A 16,815-nucleotide genomic window follows, 5' to 3' on the forward strand; every position below is an offset into this window, starting at 1 on the left:
AGAGAGTGAGGAGAGACACTAAGAGAAATTTCTTTACGCAGAAAGTTGTGCTGTATATATATATATATAATTATGAAGTTTAACCAACAACCATTGCTTCTTACCTTTAATGGCTTCAATCTTAGCCCTTCTTTATCTATCATCATTCTTAACCTCCCTATCTCCAGGAACCTGAAATGAAATGCCCATATCTTCTCCATTGCTAAAGCTGGCTCTAAGAAGCTTGGTTTCCTCTTTCATGCCAAGCATTTCTTTTTCCCTGAACAACTATCTTTTCTTGCCTGTTTTCTCCTCCTGTGTCCTCTACTCCTCTCCTGAAAGCATTGAATCCTTGCTGAGATACTTGGCATGGACACCAGTCATCCTCCAGCACCTCAACAAAGTAGTCATAATTCACGTGTAAATCCTGACAGTGAATATTAGTGAGCTATTAGCAGCAGGAAGCATCACAGCCAAGTCTGATCTTGTCCTCCTTGTACATATCCATAAATGTGCAGTTCCAGCAGAGATCACTGATTAGTGATCAGGATTGGAAATTCTGGTTGATTTTCCCCTCTCTATCTTAGGGCAATCTGATGTCAACTACAGCACCTGTACTGCCACACCAGCTAAAATCAAATTATGCCGCAGGGAGCAAGGATCAAACTTGGTACCTTCCTGATCTATACAGCTCAGCTACTTACCAGATTAACTCACTCAGTAATCAAAAGAGCCACGGATAACCCTAAACTCTTTATAAAGCTCTCTCTCTCTTTGTTTTCATTTTTTCAGACAGTATTGCAGCAATAAGCCACACGCCCATTTTACTCTTTTTTTTCACCACAGTACTGCCTGAAAATGGTTTTGTGAGGGAAAGTCTGACCCAAGACTCATTGCATAGTCTCGTGGTTATTCTGTACCTCAAATCTGTGAAACTCTTTACCTCGCTCTATCTTTCCAACTTCCTACAATCTTCAGGCTTTTAAAATCCAAGCTTAGCACCAATCACTACTTCCTGATTTAATTCATATCTTTAATTCTTTGCATTTCAATATAAATTAATGACCTGGACTTGGATATAGAGGGTATAATTTCAAAGTTTGCAGATGGCACGAAACTTGGAATTGTAGTTAACAATGTAGAGGATAGTAACAGACTTCAGGAGGACATGGACAAACTGTTGAAACGGGCAGACACATGGCAGATGAAATTTAACACAGAGAAGTGTGAAGTGATGCATTTTGGTAGGAAGAATGAGGAGAGGCAATATAAACTAAATGGTACAATTTTAAAGGGGGTGCAGGAACAGAGAGACCTAGGGGTGCACATATACAAATCTTGGAAGGTGGCAGGACAAGTTGAGAAGGTTGTTAAAAAGGCATACTGAATCCTGGACTTTATTATCATAGAATCATAGAATCATAGAAGTTACAACATGGAAACAGGCCCTTCGGCCCAACATGTCCATGTCGCCCAGTTTATACCACTAAGCTAGTCCCAATTGCCTGCACTTGGCCCATATCCCTCGATACCCATCTTCCCCATGTAACTGTCCAAATGCTTTTTAAAAGACAAAATTGTACCCGCCTCTACTACTGCCTCTGGCAGCTCGTTCCAGACACTCACCACCCTTTGAGTGAAAAAAATTGCCCCTCTGGATCCTTTTGTATCTCTCCCCTCTCACCTTAAATCTGTGCCCCCTCGTTATAGACTCCCCTACCTTTGGGAAAAGATTTTGACTATCGACCTTATCTATGCCCCTCATTATTTTATAGACTTCTATAAGATCACCCCTTAACCTCCTACTCTCCAGGGAATAAAGTCCCAGTCTGTCTAACCTCTCCCTGTAAGTCAAACCATCAAGTCCCGGTAGCATCCTAGTAAATCTTTTCTGCACTCTTTCTAGTTTAATAATATCCTTTCTATAATAGGGTGACCAGAACTGTACACAGTACTCCAAGTGTGGCCTCACCAATGCCCTGTACAACTTCAACAAGACATCCCAACTCCTGCATTCAATGTTCTGACCAATGAAACCAAGCATGCTGAATGCCTTCTTCACCACCCTATCCACCTGTGACTCCACTTTCAAGGAGCTATGAATCTGTACTCCTAGATCTCTTTGTTCTATAACTCTCCCCAACGCCCTACCATTAACGGAGTAGGTCCTGGCCCGATTCGATCTACCAAAATGCATCACCTCACATTTATCTAAATTAAACTCCATCTGCCATTCATCGGCCCACTGGCCCAATTTATCAAGATCCCGTTGCAATCCTAGATAACCTTCTTCACTGTCCACAATGCCACCAATCTTGGTGTCATCTGCAAACTTACTAACCATGCCTCCTAAATTCTCATCCAAATCATTAATATAAATAACAAATAACAGCGGACCCAGCACCGATCCCTGAGGCACACCGCTGGACACAGGCATCCAGTTTGAAAAACAACCCTCGACAACCACCCTCTGTCTTCTGTCGTCAAGCCAATTTTGTATCCAATTGGCTACCTCACCTTGGATCCCATGAGATTTAACCTTATGTAACAACCTACCATGCGGTACCTTGTCAAATGCTTTGCTGAAGTCCATGTAGACCACGTCTACTGCACAGCCCTCATCTATCTTCTTGGTTACCCCTTCAAAAAACTCAATCAAATTCGTGAGACATGATTTTCCTCTCACAAAACCATGCTGACTGTTCCTAATTAGTCCCTGCCTCTCCAAATGCCTGTAGATTCTGTCCCTCAGAATACCCTCTAACAACTTACCCACTACAGATGTCAGGCTCACTGGTCTGTAGTTCCCAGGCTTTTCCCTGCCGCCCTTCTTAAACAAAGGCACAACATTTGCTACCCTCCAATCTTCAGGCACCTCACCTGTAGCGGTGGATGATTCAAATATCTCTGCTAGGGGACCCGCAATTTCCTCCCTAACCTCCCATAACGTCCTGGGATACATTTCATCAGGTCCCGGAGATTTATCTACCTTGATGCGCGTTAAGACTTCCAGCACCTCCCTCTCTGTAATATGTACACTCCTCAAGACATCACTATTTATTTCCCCAAGTTCCCTAACATCCATGCCTTTCTCAACCGTAAATACCGATGTGAAATATTCATTCAGGATCTCACCCATCTCTTGTGGTTCCGCACATAGATGACCTTGTTGATCCTTAAGAGGCCCTACTCTCTCCCTAGTTACCCTTTTGCCCTTTATGTATTTGTAGAAGCTCTTTGGATTCACCTTTGCCTGATCTGCCAAAGCAATCTCATATCCCCTTTTTGCCCTCCTGATTTCTCTCTTATCTCTACTCCGGCAATCTCTATACTCTTCAAGGGATCCACTTGATCCCAGCTGCCTATGCATGTCATATGCCTCCTTCTTATTTTTGACTAGTGCCTCAATCTCCCGAGTCATCCAGGGTTCCCTACTTCTACCAGCCTTGCCCTTCACTTTACAAGGAATGTGCTTACCCTGAACCCTGGTTAACACACTTTTGAAAGCCTCCCACTTACCAGACGTCCCTTTGCCTGCCAACAGACTGTCCCAATCAACTTCTGAAAGTTCCTGTCTAATACCATCAAAATTGGCCTTTCCCCAATTTAGAATTTTAACTTTTGGGCCAGACCTATCCTTCTCCATAGCTATCTTAAAACTAATAGAATTATGATCACTGGTCCCAAAGTGATCCCTCACTAACACTTCTGTCACCTGCCCTTCCTTATTTCCCAAGAGGAGGTCAAGTTTTGCCCCCTCTCTAGTCGGGCCATCCACATACTGAATGAGAAATTCCTCCTGAATACACTCAACAAATTTCTCTCCATCCAAGCCCCTAATGCTATGGCTGTCCCAGTCAATGTTGGGAAAGTTAAAGTCCCCTACTATTACCACCCTATTTTTCTTGCAGCTGTCTGTAATCTCCTTACATATTTGCTCCTCAATTTCCCGTTGACTATTTGGGGGTCTGTAGTACAATCCTATCAAAGTGATCTCTCCCTTCTTATTTTTCAGTTCTACCCATATGGACTCAGTGGGCGAACCCTCGGATATATCCCCTCTCACTACTGCCGTGATGTTCTCCCTAATCAAGAACGCAACTCCCCCTCCTCTCTTACCTCCTGCTCTATCTTTCCTATAGCATCTGTACCCTGGAACATTGAGCTGCCAGTCCTGCCCCTCCCTTAGCCATGTTTCAGTAATAGCTATAACATCCCAGTCCCATGTACCCATCCATGCCCTGAGTTCATCTGCCTTGCCCATCAGACTTCTTGCATTGAAATAAATGCAGTTTAATCTAGTCTTCCCTTGGTCTTTGCCCTGCTTTCTCAGACCATCTGTCCGGTCATGTTCTGTACACTCTCCCTTACTGCCTTTTGTTTCTGTCACCACTTTATTTCCCACTGACTTCCTGCATCGGTTCCCATCCCCCTGCCACATTAGTTTAAACCCTCCCCAACAGCACTAGCAAACACTCCCCCTAGGACATTGGTTCCAGTCCTGCCCAGATGCAGACCGTCCAATTTGTACTGGTCCCACCTCCCCCAGAACCGGTTCCAATGGCCCAGGAATTTGAATCCCTCCCTCTTGCACCATCTCTCAAGCCACGTATTCATCTTAGCTATCCTGTCATTCCTACTCTGACTAGCCCGTGGCACTGGTAGCAATCCTGAGATTACTACCTTTGAGGTCCTACTCTTTAGTTTAACTCCTAACTCCCTAAATTCAGCTTGTAGGACCTCATCCTGTTTTTTACCTATATCGTTGGTGCCTATATGCACCACGACAACTGGCTGTTCACCCTCCCCCTCCAGAATGTCCTGCAGCCGCTCCGAGACATCCTTGACCCTTGCACCAGGGAGGCAACATACCATCCTGGAGTCTCGGTTGCGTCCGCAGAAACGCCTGTCTATTCCCCTTACAATCGAGTCCCCTATCACTATAGCTCTGCCACTCTTTTTCCTGCCCTCCTGTGCAGCAGAGCCAGCCACGGTGCCATGAACCTGGCCACTGCCACCTTCCCCTGGTGCATAGAGTACAAAAGCAAGTAAGTTATGCTAAACCTTTATAAAACACTGGTTAGGCCTCAGCTGGAGTATTGTGTTCAATTCTGGACACCACACTTTAGAAAGGATGCCAAAGCCTTAGAGAGGGTGCAGAAGAGATTTACTAGAATAGTGCCATGGATGATGGATTTCAGTTATGTGGAGAGACTGGAGAAGCTGGAGTTGTTCTCCTTAGAACAGAGAAGGTTAATGGGAGATTTGATAGAGGTGTTCAAAATCATGAACAGTTTTGATAGAGTAAGTAAGGAGAAACTGTTTCCAGTGGCAGAAGGGTCAGTAACCAGAGGACACAGATTAAAGGTGATTGGCAAAAGAGCCAGAGGCGATATGAGGAAACATTTTTTTACGCAGTGAGTTGTAATAATCTGGAATGCACTGAAAGTGGTGGAAGTAGATTCAATAATAACTTTCCAAAGGGAATTGGATAAATACTTGAAGGGAAAAAATTTACAGGGCTATGGGGAAAGAGCAGGGGAATGGGACAAATTGGATAGCACTTTCAAAGAGCCGGCACAGATATGATGGGTCGAATGGCCTCCTCCTGTGCTGTACCTACAATGATACCATGATACTTGTTGTGATGTCTTGCACTCCAACTTGATTTCTCAATACAACAAACAAAAACAGCTGACACTCAGGTCAATGGTTTATAATGGGAAAACTGTAAACATGTTGCCATTACAGTTGATTAATGAACCAATCAAAAGACTCAAAATGCTTTTTGAAACAATTTTCATACACCATTTTTTGCTCACTTACTTATATTTCTAGATCCTGAAAATCCATGGCGGTTCTTCCGTTCTTCCACCATGATTCCATCAAGAGTTCAGCAGAACACACCGAAAATGTCAGGGACTGAGTTGCACCGGATTTCTGCCATTTCCAGAATTACCCGGCATGCCTTATAAGGGGCGGAACCTCTGCCCACCCTTTACCAGTCACTTGTCATCGGGGATGGAACCAGGGACGAGTACTCCCAAGCCACGACTTCCTGATTCCCCAGCTCATCTAGGTCCCAGTATAGTATTGGAGGCTTTCTCATAGCAAGTGAGATAAGACATACCTGTCTTCAGATGAACGGTAGTGAGCCCCATTAGTGGTGGGGGGGACGGCAGCAAATCTAGGCCAGGGAAATGTCCTGGACCCCAAACGAATGTCCTAAATTGGCTCCATTGTATGGGAGGCTGATGGAGGTCTACCTGTGGTCTTGGGAGTGGGGTGGTGGGATGTCGTGTGAGTCTAAGGGGGATGAAATGAATATAAGTGGTGATGGAGTGAGTATAAGGGGATGGTAGAGTGAGTCTAAGGGGGGATGGTAGAGTGAGTCTAAGGGGTGATGGAGTGAGTCTAAGGAAGATGATAGAGTATAAGGGGGTGATGGAGAGAGTATAAGGGAGTGATAGAGTATAAGGGGGTGATAGAGTATAAGGGGTGATGGAGTGAGTGTTAGGGATAATAGAGTGAGTTGAAAAGGGATGACAAAGCAATTGTGTGCTAATTATTGTACAGAATGTAATGTAATGATCCAACATTTTTCTTATTGTGATTCCATAAGTCCCTGTAATTGTGCTACCTTAGTGAATTTCAATGGTAGTTTTGTCTTTTTATTGCTAAAGTTCAAGGTATTGCTTGTTTCATTATAAACCCCTAATATTTTTCTATAGTGTAATTTAACACTGAAGCAACCTTATGTTATCTGTGATGTAAAATCTTCAATCAATTTGGTTTGTAATGTATTGAACTGAGGCCCAGTATATAGTATGTCAAATGATATATGACTAACATAGCACAGTATGATTTAGCAATAATATGTGATCGTAACTAAATGACATGGATGGAAAAATCAATTTTTATTTTCTCTCAAGACCATATAGCATCATAGAAAAGCTATTTAGAACTTGTTGCCATTTGCTTCAAGCACTTTAAAGTCTTAGGTGATACATTACCTTTCAGGAGTGAGATTAGAAAACACTTCTACACATAAAGGGTGGTAGAAGTTTGGAACTCTCTTCCGCAAATGGCAATTGATGCTAGCTCAATTGCTAATTTTAAATCTGAGATAGATAGCTTTTTGGCAACCAAAGGTATTAAGGGATATGGGCCAAAGGCAGGTATATGGAGTTAGATCACAGATCAGCCATGATCTTATCAAATGGCGGAGCAGGCTCGAGGGGCTGAATGGCCTACTCCTGTTCCTATGTTCCTATATAATACCTGATTTGGACTCGGGCATCGGAAGTACAGTTTCAAAATTTGCAGACGACACCAAATTGGGGGTGTAGTAAATATAAAGGAAAAATGCGTCAAAATGCAAGAAGGCACTAATAAACTTGCAGAATGGGCGAATAATTGGCAAATTAATTTCAATATAGATAAGTGTGAGGTGGCGCATTTTAGTAGGAAGGATAAGGAGGCCACATACTGCTTGTATAATATGAGACTAAATGGGGTAGAGCAGCAAAGGGATCTTGGGTGTACAGATACACAAATCACTAAAAGTAGCGACGCAGATTAATAAGGCCATTAAAAAGGCAAACCAAGCAATGGAGTTCATTTCTAGAGGGATAGTATTGAAAAGCAGAGAAGTTATGTTAAACTTGTATAGAACCTTGGTTAGACTACACTTGGAGTACTGTGCACAGTTCTGGTCTCCATATTATAAAAAGGATATAGAGGCACCGAAGAAGGTGCTAAAACGATTTACAAGAATGATACCAGAACTGAGAGGATTTACCTATCAGGAAAGGCTGAACAGGCTGGGGCTCTTTTCTCTAGAAAAGAGAAGGCTGAGGGGTGACCTGATAGGTGTCTTTAAGATAATGAAAGGATTTGATAGGGTAGACGTAGAGAAAATGTCTCCACTTATGGGGGAGTCCAAAACTAGAGGTCTTAAATATAAGATGGTCACTAATAAATCCGATAGGGAATTCAGGAGAAACTTCTTTACCCAGAGAATGGTTAGAATGTGGAACTCGCTACCACAAGGAGTAGTTGAGGCAAATAGCATAGATGCATTTAAGGGGAAGCTAGATAAGCACATGATGGAGTAAGGAATAGAAGGATATGCTGATAGGGTTAGATGAAGTAGGGAGGGAGGAGGCTCATGTGGATCATTAACGCCAGCATAGACCAGTTGTGCCGAATGGCCTGTTACTGTGCTGTAGACTCGATGTCACTCAATATAATTCCAGTATTTAGGGTGTATTCTCCACGATGTTGGAGCATAGTGAGATTTGTGCTTGTTGGATTCACCTGTGCTTGATCTAATGTAAGAACATAAGAGATAGGAGCAGGAGTAGGCCATTTGGCCCTTCGAGCGTGCTCCGCCATTAAATGAGATCATGGCTGATCTGATTTTGGCCTCAACTCTACTTTCCCGCCTGTTCCCCATATCCTTTGACTCCCTTGCTGATCAAAAATTTGTGTAAATGACAAGTCAGGGATTCTTCCAGAGTTAGTCCTATTTAAATATTCATAGAGAATTCTGGATATTTGACACTACATCAGGGAATCAAAAACCCGCAGCAGCACTTTAAAGGGGAAATCATTTTTGGAGGACAAAATTTCTCTGCAAACAACTCGGCTTGAGAAAATGGAGCAGAGGCAGAACAGAGCAACAAGATTCACTGATGGCTGCGTAGAGGTGCTTCTAACTGAACTGTGGCAGAGGAGGGTGGTCCTATTTGTCACTAGAGGACACGTTCCATGTAGGCAAGTTGAACAGGTTAAATCAGAGGAGGTGGTACCGCGTGTTAATGTTGTGTCAAACACCCAAAGGTAATGGCAACAAGTGTGGAATGCTGAGCTCTCTGTACTTTTTCCACACTTGTTGCCATTACCTTTGGGTGTTTGACACAACATTAACATGCGGTACCACCTCCTCTGATTTAAGTAACAGTACCCACCTTATATTAAGTAACTAGACAAAGTTACCTTATATTAAGTAATTGGGCAAAGTTTGCCAGCTACAAGGTGTTTTCTCCCCCTCACAATACCTTACAGTCCATTGAATGTTTACCATGCGTTTCCATTCTGCATCAGGCACACTTTGTAACTATTTTCACTCTCACATCCTTAAAGGGTTTTACCCCAAAAATCCTTCCATCTGAATCTTGCTGCATGATGCATGTACATATAATCACACCCACAAGGGGCTCAGAATGGCCGCATGGCCTCATTATATGTGCTTCTGACACTTCTAACATCTCACTTCTGACTCTCTGCTTGCACGATGATATGTCACAAAACCGAAGAGAACAGACACGGAGTGCAAGACAGTCCTGTGCATTCAAAGAAGTCACATTGGAGATCACTGGGCCAGAGGGCATAGAAGGAGTGGGCGAGGATGAAGTAAGAGGCTACCCCTCATCTTACAGCTTGTACCATTTCTTTCTTCTCACCCCATTCACTCACTCACTACTCCCAGACATAATCTCAAGCACTATCGCGTGTGACTCAGTGATATTCTCAAGTAACATTGTATATAGGGATGTCATGCAGCGAGTATTCTAAAATATAGAATCATAGAATCATTAAGCATAGAAGGAGGCCATTCGGCCCATCATGTCTGTACTGGCTCTTTGAAAGAGCTATCCCATTAATCCCACTCCCCTGCTCTTTTCCCATGGCACTGCACATTTTTCCTTTTCAAGTATATATCCAATTCCCGTTTGAAAGTTACTACTGACTGTGCTTCCACCACCCATTCAGAAAGTGCGTTCCAGATCGTAACAACATGCTGCGTAAAAAAAAACTCCTCATTTCCCCCCTGGACTTTTTGCCAATTATCTTAAATCTGTGTCCTTTGGTTCCTGACCCTCCTGTCAGTGGAAATGGTTTCTCCTTATTTACTCTTTCAAAACCCCCCATAATTTTGAACGCCTCTATTAAATCTCCCCTTAACCTTCTCTGTTCTAAGGAGAACAATCCCAACTTCTCCAGTCTCTCCACATAACTGAAGTCCCTCATCCCTGGTACCATTCTAGTAAATCTCTTCTGCACCCTCTCCAAGCCCCTCGTCTCTTTCTATACATAATGAGCCTACTGCTCAAAACAACTCGGAATGATGAATGGGAATATACAGGTCAACTTAGTAGTTTCAAGTGGGATCTAGGTGGGAACATGAGTGCCTAATGTTTTGTTAACTGAATGCACAAATCCTACCAGAAGTGAGTAAGGATACCACTGGTCAGAAAGCTCTCTCTTATGCATCTTAAATGTAGTACATTCGAAACTTACGATGAACTATTTTTAATGTTTTTTTTTAACCTTCGAAGTTACATATTCTGGGCCCCAGCTTTATGGAGACAAGAGGATTTCACATATCTTCACACCCTCCCCAAGTGTTGTTTCGTGGACACATGGTGGGGATGCTAGATTGCAACAAAGTTGTAGTCTCTGTTGATTTATTTCCCATCCACCCATCTCATTTACTAGGACCTTTTCTGATGGCTGGACCAAAATTAGCACACTGTTTCGGTGAAAGTCTAAATTTGAGTACCATAAGAGGCTACAACTTAAGCCAGAGTTTCTAAATTTCTGGCATACCTCAGACCAATAAGGTGCACCACTGGACAGCACTCTAGTATTTTATTAACTTCATGTAATATAGCTGTCCATAAACTAGTTATTAATGGTAAATTAATTATGCATCAAAAATGTTGTATCTAGAAAACCATGTGGAAAGATGAAGGGTTTCTTTCTGAGGTTCTTTGGTTAGTCCATGAAGCTGTCAGCTATATTTAGAGCTGTTTTGTCTTTTAGCTTGCTTGATTTGATTGAAAAAGTGGAGAGTTAGCCTTTGAAGTTGTTTCTTTTGAGAAAGGGAATTGAAAGCTATAGTGATATTAATTACTCAACTTTTTTTTCAAAGCAAGGAACTTAGTGGGGGCTAAATTGAGCTGTGTAGTGCCTGTTTCATAGGCACTACGCAGACACCTAAGCCCCAAAAATAGCGTCCGAGATATGCACGCACACTTCTGGCATGAAGTGCCCAGGACGCCACGTTGGTACAGGTGGTTGTGCACACGCACCTACCAAATGCCAGCAGCATGTAAAGTAGGGGGATTATGATGTAGATCAGTGTGCAACACTGATTTGTAGCAGCCGGAGGAATTTTTGAACTCCCCGCTCCAGCCCACACATTGTTCTATCCCCGCACAGCTGAACAGGAGTTAATTGGCATGAAGGACCACCCCCCCACACCAACCATTGCTATTTAAAGGGAGCAGGAGTTACAGATTAGTTGCTGGAATAGTTATTCTGGCTGCTGGTACAATTGTGGGTGTTTGTGGAAGTTTGCTATGCTTGAGGAAAGTTGGTGGTCTTGCAGTATTGTTAGTGGCATTTAAAATATTTTGCTGAACAAAGTTGGTTCCAGGCATGGGTGGCCTGCTGGGGCTTCCTCTAGGAATTGAACATAACTGGGAGAATGAAGAAAGGCCACGCAGAGCAGGACAAGCTGCTAGAAGAGGGAGGAGGAGGAGGTGCAGGGCAATCAGCAGGAGGCCATATCCAAAGAGGACCTTCAGGGACCAATTCTCTTACCTCAAACTGAGCGAAAATCAGTGCATATGACGGCTGCGGTTTACGAAAGAGGCCGTGACTGAGATTTGTCAACTGCTGCAGCCACAACTGCAGCCTCAGAGCAGGGCGAGGACAGCATTGCCTGTGGCTGTCAAGGTAACCGTGGTGCTTAATTTTTACGGCTCTGATTCCTTTCAGGCTGCTGGAGATATAAGCAACATCTCGCAGTTTGCAGTGCACTGCTGTATAAGGGAGATCACTGAGGCTCTCTATACAATGAGAAACAGATTCACCTCATTCCCTCTTGCCAGAGGCAAATAGTAGGAGCAAGCATGAGGTTTTGATTGCATTTCAGGCTTCCCCATGGGGCAGGGTGCCATTGACTGCATGCACTTTGCCTTGCGTGCTCCTCATCTGAACACGGGCATATTCATGAACAGAAAGGGATTCCACTCCCTCAATGTGCATCTGGTGTGCGACCACAGGCAGCGCATCATGCAGATCAATGCCTTTATCCTGGCAGCACTCATGACTCGTTCATTCTGCGAGTGTAAGATCGAGTGACGTTGTGGCCTCATCATCACTGTCATCTTCCTCTGCCTCCTCTGACAGTGCCAGTTCCAGTTCTTGGGTATCTAAAATGACAAAGGGACACGGATTGAGTTGTGGTGCGGGGAGAGGAGAAAGTAAGACACGCTTGCTCGCACCATCTGCAGCACATGAGTCATAAAAGATTGTGGGATGAGGGAGAAGCGGGATGCAAGGAGGAGGATTAGGTATGCAGAGACCCTCATCGCACCTCCAGCACCACTGGTGGCCATGGCTGCAACGATGGCCCATCCAATGATAGACATGAATAAATGACTGTCTCTTCCATGGAGGTGAGGACATGTATGCATGCCTGTCCTCCCCCAGTCCTTTCCCTCTGCCTACTGTTGTGCACCATCTTCTGCAAGAAAGAGGGAAATGTGTCAGTGAGCGTCCAGCAAGATGTTTGGGTGATGTGGCTGTCATGGTTGACTAACTGTATAGATGAGGAATAAACCGAGCCAAAGAACTGTCTAGCCTATCTGAATTTGGATAGTCTTAATAAACAGAGGCAAATCTGAATTTTTGCCTATTCAGTTCAGATTTGGTTCTTACTTTTACTAAAAGGTCAGAATTCCAGATTTGCAAATATAAAAGAATTTGCACATGTAAGTCTTCCTGTGGTTCTAAACAAATGAATGGGGGAGAAAAATCTGAGTTTCACTGCATGAGTTCCCACAGATGCATGGTCACATTTTTTGTGGTTTGCAAGCCAACTGAGTATGTGCACAGATTGAGTTCAAAACAAGCTGTACATCTAAACCTCGACCAGTACACTCATCATACTATAGGGTCTTATGAGAGATAAAGAATCATCAGTAAACATCAGTACAGTAAATCACATATGTATGTTATAGGTGACCATTCATTTAGAGGGAGGAATTGGAGTCCATAAAATTCAGGTATAGTATTTATAAAACTGAAGATCAGATCCTGATTTTACTAATGGGTGTGTCATCCCCCCTAACCAGGAAGGCACATCATAAGAAAGCACTGAATCAGAAAGCCCATTTCCCCCATCAAGACCACATAAAGACCACTCAATTATAAACTCTGTCCCCACCCATTTAGCTTCCTGAGGAAAGTATCTGCAAAGTTTTCTCCGGCCTCTCAAATGTAAATCATGCCAAGAAAATCTACCCGACTTTACATCCTACACTATTCCCCCTAACTTTCTCACTTGATATTTCCATAGTCCAAGCATGTTTAGGAAACATTGATTTTGGAAGCTGCATTTTAATCATCTCTATCTGTATTTATCCTCAAAATTCTTAATCCTGTACCCAACTAGATTCTCATTTTTAATGGTGTTAATCAACACAGCATTAACTGCTTTGGATAAGAGGCTATTCCACAAATCCACTGCTCTGTGGGGAAATAAATCTCTTCTAATATGAAGTCTTGCTTATGGCTTGATAATTTTATATTCATAACCTTTAATTCTGCACACACAGTCCAAGTAATATTACCTACTTACAACTACAATTTCCTTTTCTCTCAACATTTTAAAACAAGATGATGTCTTCCCTCAGTCTTTTTTTCTCCAGTGAAATTCAATTCAATTCTGTGAGTCTCTCTTCATAACTTAAGAGTGCTAAATTCCAGAATCAATTTCACTGCTCTTCTCTAAACCTTCTGCAATGCACGAGCCTTCATGAAAGTAGAGGTCCAAAACTACACAACACTGGCCTTACCAAAGGTCTATACAAAATTAGTTTGGCCTACAGTCAAATGTCTATGAGGTATAACTCAGTGCATGATTAGTCTTTTGACAACAGCTTCACATTGAATGGCCTTTAGTTACCATGATGGTCTTAGACAGCTGGGAATTTTTACTTAGATTTCAAGGAGATTTGATTCAGGTCTTTAAAATAATGAAAGGATTAGATTTGATCCATATGGATGGGCTATTTGGGTTAGATAAGTTAGGGAGCAGCATGGACATGAGTATAAGTTATATAAGCATAAAACTAGGCCAGATGTCAGGAAGTATTTCTTTTCACCAGAGAGTCATTGATCTATGGAATAAGTTGCTGGCTTGGGCAAAGAGTGAGGATTCACTGCAAAAATTCAAAAGGGAGCTAGACAAATTCCTGAGTTTGGCCAACATTAACTACATATTGAAGGTAGGTGGGTCTCATGGTCACTGAGGTTCTCCCACTGGAGAAGCACTTAGAAGGAGCACAAAGTTAGGAAGTAGAAGGCACACCCCTACACTAAGGGGAAGCACCAGGTCAAAGCATATTGATTACACTATCACCATACAATGTAAGGGCTAATGAAAGTTGCATCGACTGATATTATAATGTTCTCTGACAGCTAAGGCTCATTCATATTTCTGGGAGAAATGAGGTTTCATTCATGGATGCTGGTAATTAGATCCTGTCTCATGATTGCAGAATCTCATCATCTCATTCAATTGGCAATTCTGCTCGGCTTTTTCTTTTGCAGTTATTCGCTGCATGTCTCTTCTTGTCTGCTCCGTTATGAAGCTCTTCTGCAAGGGAAAATTGTAGTCAACAAAGCCACATAACCTGGAAGGTCTTCATTGGGCTATACTGTAGCACCTCCTCTCTTTCCAATCTGTCCAAGCCTTGTACCTCTCCGGAGCTCTTGTCCTTGGGTATTGCACTGGTGTCATGAGTCATGGCAGTGGGGCATATCTTTGGTGCTCAAAAGCCGTTCTGGGCCTCTTCTCGGCCATGCAAATAAGGCTGGCACTGTTGCCTGCCACAGCATGGATGAGCTGCCAACAAAACGCAAAGTTACTTTCATGATTCTATTCCTGAGGTCGCGCATGAAAGGAAAATTTTGACCCTGTGTGCCTGTATACCACCATTATTTTTGAAGGTACAGACAAACCAAGAATGAAATACTGTAGTCCAAATTGGGCCAAATTCAAATAATTGTCAATTATCCCAAAATGACCTACTCTACTCACTGAGTTCAAAATGCAATTCATCCAATATCCCTAGTATGAGTTATCAGTGTAAATCGGGCAGCCAGGAGCAAAAAGTGGGCAGGAGTTCTATTCCACTGAAACTCCACCCACTTTAGCGGCCGTTCCATTTTCCACCAAAGTCTCCAGGATGAATTTAATTTCAATATTTTAGATGAACTCCTGGAATGTCAATGCCTCTGATTGGAGCTCACCCTTTTAGAGTCAGGAAATGGAATGCTGTTGCAGAATTTAAACAACTGCAGCAACTTAAAGGGCCAAGTATCATCAAAACATGTTTTATTTGAAACCAGTGCCTAAACTTCCCCCATGTTTACTGCTGATTTTCAATCTGATTTAAAGTGACCGGAAGAGGGAAAAAGGTTAGGGAGTCATAGAGCCAATTTCGGATAGCACATGCAAATCAGATTTGAATATATCTTCAATGTCCTATGTTGATTTTATTTCCCGTGTTGTCTATTGTTCATCTTTCAAATTGAGCCCCATTTATAAAAGAATTGCTAGGCAGCTGCCAACAGGTTGAAGGGCACTGCCTGTGGATGGGTTGTAGTTTACTGTTGAAAACTTGTGTTTCTTTGTGTCTGCTTTTACCATCTTACTCTTGCTGAAAGGTTCACCATTTCTCCTGGTGCTGTGGTCACTTTTGTTACCTCAACTCCTTCAGCTCAGGCAACAATGGTGTTTCCCATAGGACTTCCCCTTTCCCTCTACAATGAAAGGGATCATCAGGGGGATCTAAGCAGGGAGAACGGGCTGATCAAGCACCATAGGCTGCAATGTGGCACCCACCACAAGTACCCATGTCTTCGTATTTATAGACCAAGACAGTCATATCTCAACTTCACCAATCAGCAATGCTTGAGAAGACTGCGCTTCCCTCGTGAGGTAATAATGGAGCTGTGCCAACCTGCTTGTCCCGGATACGATGCCCACGTCTACCAGAGGCACTGCACTGCCAGTGTCAGTCAAAGTCAAAATGGCACTCAACTTCAGTGCCACTGGCTGCCTTCAGGCAGCATCAGGGGATATTTCCAAAATCAGCCAATCAGCTGTCCACTGATGCATCCAGCAAGTAACTGGTGCAGTGTTTATGTGAGCTACCCAGTTCATATCATTTCCAACGGGGCTTGTCCATTAATGTGAGAGGGCAATCGACTTTTATGGCGTGACTGGGTTTCTCCAGGTGCAAGATGCAATCAACTACACCCACATATGTGCCCTTTTTAAGAAAACTTTCTCAATATGAAAGGGTTTCATTCCATCAATGTGCAGCCATTGTGTGATTAGAAGCATCTCATTATGCACATGAATGCATTGTATTCACAGAGCTGCTATCATCCATTCATTTTAAGACAGTCCACCATGCCACCACTGTTCATATGTGGAAGGCAGATGTCTGGATGACTGATTGGAAATCAGGGGTACCCTCTGAGGCAGTGGATGATGACACCACATCGTATCTTGAGGACATCTGTCTGAGCACCAATACAAAGATGTTGATAGTGTCACCAGGATTGTCACAGGGCAGACAATCAATTTTCTGAAGGCACACTTCAGGTGTCTTGGTATAACTCAAAAAGTACTGAAATACAGTCCAGTCAGAGTATTTCAAATTGTTGTGGAATGCTACGTGCTACACAATTACGCCACTGTCAAAGGACACTAATTAATGTCCCAGGTGAGGAAGAGAAAGATGA

This window comes from Heptranchias perlo, chromosome 3 (genome assembly GCF_035084215.1).
Source record: "Heptranchias perlo isolate sHepPer1 chromosome 3, sHepPer1.hap1, whole genome shotgun sequence".
Lineage (NCBI taxonomy): Eukaryota > Metazoa > Chordata > Chondrichthyes > Hexanchiformes > Hexanchidae > Heptranchias > Heptranchias perlo.